The sequence below is a fragment of the Pseudophryne corroboree genome, chromosome 2, assembly GCF_028390025.1.
Source record: "Pseudophryne corroboree isolate aPseCor3 chromosome 2, aPseCor3.hap2, whole genome shotgun sequence".
Taxonomy (NCBI): domain Eukaryota; kingdom Metazoa; phylum Chordata; class Amphibia; order Anura; family Myobatrachidae; genus Pseudophryne; species Pseudophryne corroboree.
The window spans coordinates 984,041,681-984,049,336 of NC_086445.1; the positions used below are offsets into that span (position 1 = coordinate 984,041,681).

At 51.2% G+C, this 7,656-nt stretch overlaps 1 long non-coding RNA gene across 2 annotated transcripts in view; it reads right to left on the reverse strand.

Annotated features, from left to right (window-relative positions):
• The window catches only part of LOC135050173 (uncharacterized), a 386,553-nt gene extending 382,279 nt beyond the window's left edge, over positions 1-4,274 (reverse strand). For both annotated transcript variants that reach the window (XR_010241562.1, XR_010241563.1), the window contains exons 1-2: positions 3,971-4,274; positions 3,064-3,178 (exon numbers count right to left, since the gene is read on the reverse strand). This is a non-coding gene — a long non-coding RNA (uncharacterized LOC135050173). The remainder of the gene's footprint in view (positions 1-3,063; positions 3,179-3,970) is intronic.
• Positions 4,275-7,656: the final 3,382 nt, after the last annotated feature.

Consider the following 7,656-nt stretch of genomic DNA (forward strand, 5'->3'; position numbering starts at 1 on the left):
TTTTCAAGTGCCTATACTGAGATGGAGAGGTGCTGTGACCAGTGCTGTGTTGGTGTGGCCCAAGTCACATGTGGGTGTACACCCTGTGCACTATGTGCCCCAATGTCTCCCTAAATACATAAACATAGAAAAATGTAATCGTTTTGTGAGAAAACTGCAAAAAACAATTTTAATAATTCTGATTTATGATTGGGTAGCTGTCATCATCCTGCTGCCAGCATGATGGGCCTATTTTTATGTGGAGGCCTGGAGCTGGAGCTTCATCCGCCCCATTGTTAATCTGGCCCTGCCTGCATCCACGGATGAGTAGGCAAATCTCGAGCATCCCACCTACTTCCTAGTGAAGTGGGCAGGATGGAAAGAAGGTCACTGAAATTGCGGCACCTGGTGGAGGGGTGGGGCTAAGTGACACAAATTGCAGTAATTAGCCCTGCCCCCTACCTGTGGACCTGCAGATCACTGAGGTTTTCCTGGGTTAGAGGCGGGGTCTAATGAAGTGTAAGCCGGCCCTGCCACCCAAAGCATCTTCTCTCCATGCTTCTCCCAGAGAGGAGAAGAAAGAGAATGAGGATGATAAGGAGGATGATGACGATGATGAGAATGTAAGTTCTCACGAGCAGGGCCCTCAACCCTTGTGCTTATCCTTCTCTTACTTAAACCATCCTCGATGACACCTAATGCCGCGGTTTTCTGCCACTCTGATACATATGTCAGTGTTATTTACCATGTACTTCTCCTATATTGTCTTTAACTGTAAGTCGCTATTGTCCTATTTTGATTTTCATTTATATACTCTGTAATTGGGCGCTGTGGATCTCTTGTGGTGCCATATATATAAAGGATAATAATAAATGAGGATGAGGTTTTATTTATTTGAAGCCACAAGGGCTCCTCAGCACCTTACACAGTACACAAACAGAATCAGTCAAACAAAACAAGAGAAAGGCATTGAAGAGTTAAGGTATGAGATGCTGCAGAACATAACTAAAAGTTATATAACCACAGCTGCAAAGCTTTAATAAAGGTTTTAACAGCCCACTTGAAGCTTGGGGGGAGGTAGAGAGTCTGAAAGGGAGAGAGTTCCAGTGGTGGGGAGGAGCACTGCAAAATCCTAAAGGCAGGAGTGGGAGGAGGTGATCTGTCAGATCAGTCAGGAGAGGCGGCAGTCGTTGGCAGAGAGTACTGCACCTCTGCAAATTGTATGTGCACATTAAAGGGCTGATTCTGCGCTGGAAGCAAAGCATAAACAAGTAGTAACTGTGTACCTGGACAAGCCATGCTGCAGGGCATGCAGGGTAAATACTGGCTGCTTTTGCTGGAAGCACGCAGAAGCTCAGCACTTTTATTATTACACTGCAACTTACAGTATTTCAGCTAGAAGACCCCTCTTCCAAATCTGTATCTCTGCACATGTTACATCTGCCTCATCTGCAGGGCATCATGGCTTTACCAAGGTGCCCAGGTACTGCTTTCATTGTTTGCTTTGCTCCCAACTGAGAATCAGATCCTAAGGTGTCACCTAGTATAGGGTTTAAATCAACCACAATAGTGAGGGGGGATGCAATTACTTTCCCAAATGACGGGATCCCAGTGGTCAAAATACCGATGCCAGAATCCCAAAAGCAAGGAAAATGCAGGCTGTCGGAAGCCCAACATCCGCCCGGTATTCCCACTAGGGTGGTGGTCCACGCCAGTGGCGTGCGGTGAGCCCAGTGGCTGGTGAGGCACTGCAGCCATAATGTCTGCTGTGTCCCGCCAATGCCCGCCACCGCACCCAAGCCAATGCCTGCTACCACCGCTGTCCCTGGCTCAGTGGGAGACAAAGAAAGGCAGTGGGCGATTCCAGGGAGAAGCAGTGGGTGACAGCAGTGGGTGATGCTAGGGAGAGGGTGACAGGGTGAGGGTGTTGCCAGTGAGAGGGTGATAGCAGTGGGTGACGCCAGGGAAAGGATGACAGCAGTTTGTAACAGAGAGAGGGTGACAGCAGTGGGTGACGCCAGGGAGAGGATGATGCCAGGGAGCTGGTGACAGGAAGAGGGTCACAGGGAGCGAGTGACAGTAGTCTGTGCCAGCTGTGGGTCACAGGGAGAGGGTGACAGGAAAAGGTTGATGCCAGGGAGTTGGTGACAGGAAGAGGGGGAGAGGGTGACTGGACTTGGTGCCAGCTGTTGGTGACGGAGGGAGGGTGACGCCAGGTAGAGGGTGACATCAGTCGGTGCCAGCTGTGGACAACAAGGAGAGGTTGACAGGGAGAGGTTGACGCCAGGTAGAGGGTGATAGTGAGAGGGTAGAGCAGTCTGTGCCAGCTGTGGGTAATGGAGAGAGGGTGACGACAGGGAGAGGGTGACAGGGAGAGGGTGACAGCCGTCAGTGCCAGCTGTGGGTGACGGGAAGATGGTGACGCCAGGGAGAGGGTGGCAGGGAGAGAGTGACAGCAGTCGGGGCCAGCTGTGGCTGACAGGGAGAGGGTGACAGGGAGAGGGTGACAGGGAGAGGGTGACAGCCATCAGTGCCAGCTGTGGGTGACGGGAAGATGGTGACGCCAGGGAGGGGGTGGCAGGGAGAGAGTGACAGCAGTCGGGACCAGCTGTGGCTGACAGGGAGAGTGTGACAGGGAGATGGTGACAGCAGTCAGTGCCAGCTGTGGGTGATGTCGAGAGGGCGACGCCAGGGAGAGGGTGACAGTGAGAGGGTACCAGCAGTCGGTGCCAGCTGTGGGTTACAGCAGTCGGTGACAGTGAGAGGGTGACAGGAAGAGGGTGACGCTAGGGAGAGCACATTACTGTCCCACTCTACCAGCAGTATAGAATACAACATAAGAAGTACAGCCCTGAGCCTTGGGTCCCTGATAATGCATGGGTGAGCTCAGCCCATTACAAACTAAAGTACCCGCTACTCTCCACCGCCGCACATCGGTGTGCGCAGCACATTTTATTAGGGGGTGCACCATCGTAGAGGCATGTCTAGTACCACCTACCTACTGGGCATGTCTAGCAACACCTACCTATCGGGTGTGTCTAGCACCGCCTACTGGCATTCTTTTCTATTCAATATGCACCTTACCTATATGGTGGCTTCTCATAACGGGGAACATCTGAAGAAATGTCCTTCCTCTGCAGACGGCGTCTTCAGTCGGTAATCACTATTCATGTAGGAGATCACATGATCCGGAAGATGCCTGTTTGTGTAGGAATATAACCAATGTCATCATCATACAACATAGCTTCAGAGAAAGGGGCAGGATAGGAGGAATAGTAGTGTGGCTCAGGGAGGAAAGATAGGAGGAGAAGTGTGGGGCAAAGGGGCAGGATAGTAGGAGTAGTGGTGCAGAGCAGGGCGGCAGAATGAGAGCAGTGGTACATAGCAGGGGGGTAGGATGGGAGCAGTGGTGCATAGCAGGGGGGTAGGATGGGAGTAGTGGTGCAGAGCAGGGAGGGTAGGATGGGAGTAGTGGTGCAGAGCAGGGAGGGCAGGATGGGAGTAGTGGTGCAGAGCAGGGGGAGCAGGATGGGAGTAGTGGTGCATAGCAGGGGGGTAGGATGGGAGTAGTGGTGCATAGCAGGGGGGTAGGATGGCAGTAGTGGTGCGGAGCAGGGGGGCAGGATGGGAGTAGTAGTGCATAGCAGGGGGGTAGGATGGCAGTAGTGGTGCGGAGCAGGGGGGCAGGATGGGAGTAGTGGTGTGGGGCAGGATGGGAGTAACGGTGCTGAGCTGGGGGGGGTGTTGGGCAGGATGGGAGTAGTGGTGTTGGGCAGGATGGGAGTAACGGTGCTGAGCTGGGGGGGTGTTGGGCAGGATGGGAGTAGTGGTGTTGGGCAGAATGGGAGTAACGGTGCTGAGCTGGGGGGGTGTTGGGCAGGATGGGAGTAGTGGTGTGGGGCAGGATGGGAGTAACGGTGCTGAGCTGGGGGGGGCAGGATGGGAGCAGTGCTGGGAATGAGTGGGCAGATAAGCATCAATGTCACCTCACCTGTAGCTCTCGATACCGGGCGCGACCTCTCCCTGCTATTTAAGTGTGTCGTTTTTCATAATTCTACATCTACATGTGCGGCCGCTGATTAGCTCCCCGCCCTCCCATCCCCCGGTAACGCAGTCCGGCCAGATACAGAGGGGAGATAGGAGCCGCCACTGCGATACAACCGCCCCACCATCGCGCGCACGCCGCCCGGACTCCCCGTCTGCCTGGTGTGAGGCTCCTCTGCTCTGGCTGCCTCACACCAGGCAGACAAGGAGTTCGTGCGCCGTGCGGGGGGGATTGCCGAGTGTAAAGAGTATCGCAGTGGCGGCTCCTATCTCTCTGCTTCTGGCTGGACTGCATTACCCGGGGATAGGAGGGTGGGGAGCTAATAGGCAGCCGCTGTGGGGAGCTAATAGGCCGCACGCTGTGTCTCTTCGTCGTCGTCCCCCCTCCATCTCCGCGACTGGCCAATTACATCACTGTTAGTGACAGGGGCGTGCTTTCATTTAGACTGAAAGCACGCCCCCTGTCACAGAGGCACTTATACTAGTGCCGCTTCTGATGGTTTTTTTAATGGGCTTTTACTGCCCAAAGCTTAGCCCCGCCCCCCGCTTCCGGCCACTTAACATTGCTAGCGGGAGGCACTGACAGCAGTGCCTCCGAATCACATTACAGGAAGTTTTTTAGTAAATTAAAAAGATTAAAATAATGTAAAGGCTAAAGCAGATAATTATGACACAAAATATGTGTCATAAATATCTTCTTTACATTATTTTACTGATTAATCACAGGGGAGGCACTGCCTCCCCTGCCTCCCCTGACTGCACGTCCCTGGTCCACGCGGCACGCCACCACCCAAGGGGGAATATAATCATGTGGCGAGATAAGTTTGCCACTGAGCCTGAAGCGTGGTGAGCGCCAGTGGCGTCAGAACGGGGGGGGACAACATGAACATGAAATGCTGGGGAGGGGGAGCGCTTACCTCTGGATCTCCGCGCCGCATAGACTCCTTCTGCTGCCGCCGCCTGCTGCCCCCTCTCCTGTCCTAGTTGGTTCTTCATCACTGATGCATTACTGGGAGGAGGCGGGGATGTCCTAGCAGGCCCAGCATGGCTACGCCTCCTCCCAGTAATGCATCAGTGAAGAGTGAAGAACTGACCAGGACAGGACATGTGGCAGCAGGCGGCGGCGCAGCCTTTTTACAGTATGAGTCTCACGGCGCGGGGATCCAGAGGGGGGGTTGAATCTAGAGGGAGCAACAAAATTTATATTCTACAATGCCCCCCCCCCCCCCACAACCACAAACCATTCCTGCGCCCCTGGTGAGCGCAGTGAACCCACGAGGGTACACACTGCGCTCGAGGCCGGGATTTCTACTGTCGTGATTCCGACATCGGTATATTGACCGCTGGGATCCCGACAGTCAGGTTTTTATACTGAATTCGTGAGGGGGCTTTAGAACGGTCAACTTTCCTCCCCTTTGATCACCTCCGCCCACTCCTGCCTTCAGGATTTTACAGTGCTCTCCCCACCACTGGAACTCTCTCCCTTTCAGACTCTCTACCAAGCTTCAAGTGGGCTCTTAAAACCTTTATGAAAGCTTTGCAGCAGTGGTTATATAACTTTTTATAGAACGGTCTATAGTACATGTTCTACTTTTGTAAGTATGGAGATCGGCCTGCAGTGGGTCTAGAACTGTGCTTCTGTGCTAGAATGTTACATACAATAATGCCACAATGGGTTCTATTACATATATATGATGAAACCGGGAAGCGGTCATCATACCGCTAGTCTGGATACCAGAGTTGTGCTTTGTAAATAACTTCCGCTCTAAGGAGTAGATTTACTACTTGTCTGGTTTACAGAGCCGCCTGGATCATCACAATGCCGACGCCACAGGCTTTCCTCCCTCTATGGGTGTCCACGACAACCATAGCGCTCGCCCCGCTGGCGGTATACCCGTGGCCAGGATCCCGCTGTCGATATACTGGCGGTCGGAATCCCACCAGCCGGCTTTATGTACTGATTCCGATCAAACCCACAGACCAGCAATAATAAATAGTTTCAAATTCAAGTCCATTTGATGAGAGTAAAGGGCCCCACAGACTGGGCGTCCCGCCGCTGAGCTGCCCGACCGCCGATACAGCAGATGGGCGACCCGGTGGTGGGGGGGAAGTAACGGGGGGAGTGAAGTTTCTTCACTTTCCCTGTCACCCGGCGCCGTAGCAATGGATGCTAATATGGACAATCTCGTCCATATTGGCCTGCATGCATAAGCGACGGGGCACCAACGATGAACGTCATCGTTGGTGCCTACACACTGCGGCGGCAGCAGCGACTGCTGCCGCCGTCCTCCACCATTAACCTGAGCACCATGGCAGACATTTTGATGCAGTTGCAAAAATTGAGCTGGACATTGCACTCGGCAAAGCTTGCTTCGTAAATCACTTCCACTCAAAGGAGTAGATTTACTACTTGTCTGGTTTACAGAGCCGCCAATGATCATCGTCTTTAACTTATGGATTTCAAAGAACAATAGTAATTAATGCTAAATTAGCACGATGTAGCATTAATTACTATAGCCGTTTCAAAAGTGTGACAGCCGCCATCAGCCCCCAGTCCCCGTGGCTGTCAACGGCCCCGTTGATTCAATTAGCCGGTTGGCCAAAAAAATTGCTTATGAGAGATTGCTATTCACTTAGAAATCAACGGAATTTGCTGCGCTATATAAGAAACTGTTAATAAATAAATAGAAACAGAGAATTTGACGGCAGATAAGAACCACTTGGCCCATCTAGTCCTTGCTACGTTACCGTGGGTCTCAATGGGAGTTACTACTGATTTATTTTGCAGGCCCCTGAGCAGAACCTTTATGGTAAAAACTACTGGTACAACCCTCCCAAGGGATAATCATGCACTTGGAGACATTTAAATAGCTTAATAGCTTAATAGCTTAATAGCCATTTATTTATTTTTTCAGGTAAATTTCTCTGAAAATCTCAGTATTGGGTTTAGTTATGTGGGACAAGTAGGTAGAGGTGTTGTATTGATGGGAAAGGGCTTTTGAACTTGCAGATGGGAGTTACATGTGTACCAATATTTTTTAAACTTGCTTACAAACCATTAAAAATTACATTACAGGCATTTCTTGGGTACTCCAAACTAGAGATGAGCGGGTTCGAAAGTAACACCAGAATTAACGCCAGTTCGGTTTTAACCGGATGTTTCTTATTGGCTATCCAAAACACGTGACGTCCGTGAGCCAATAAGATGCCGTTTTGAGAACCGAGTAAATCCGAGTAAAACCGAGTAATACTGAACCCGCTCATCTCTACTCCAAACTAATCTAGAACCTTAATTTGGTGAAAAAGAAAAACAATTGTTATCTATCATTTTTCCACTGTTAATAAAATAAGTAAAAATCTGCCATTTACGCCTTTAAAAACTTCAGATACTTTGCTTATGGCTATTGGTAGCCTTCTATCCTGTTACCCAGTGCCACTTTTTTGGGGTTGAGGGTGTCTCAATCACAGAGGGGTCTTTGTGCTAAGCCTTGGAGAGACATAAAGTGGACAGAGATAAAGTACCAGCCAACCAGCTCCTGTCATTTTTCAAACCCAGCCTGTAACATGACAGTTAGGAGCTGATTGGCTGGTACTTTATCTCCGTCCACTTTATCTCTCTCCAAGGCTTAGTAC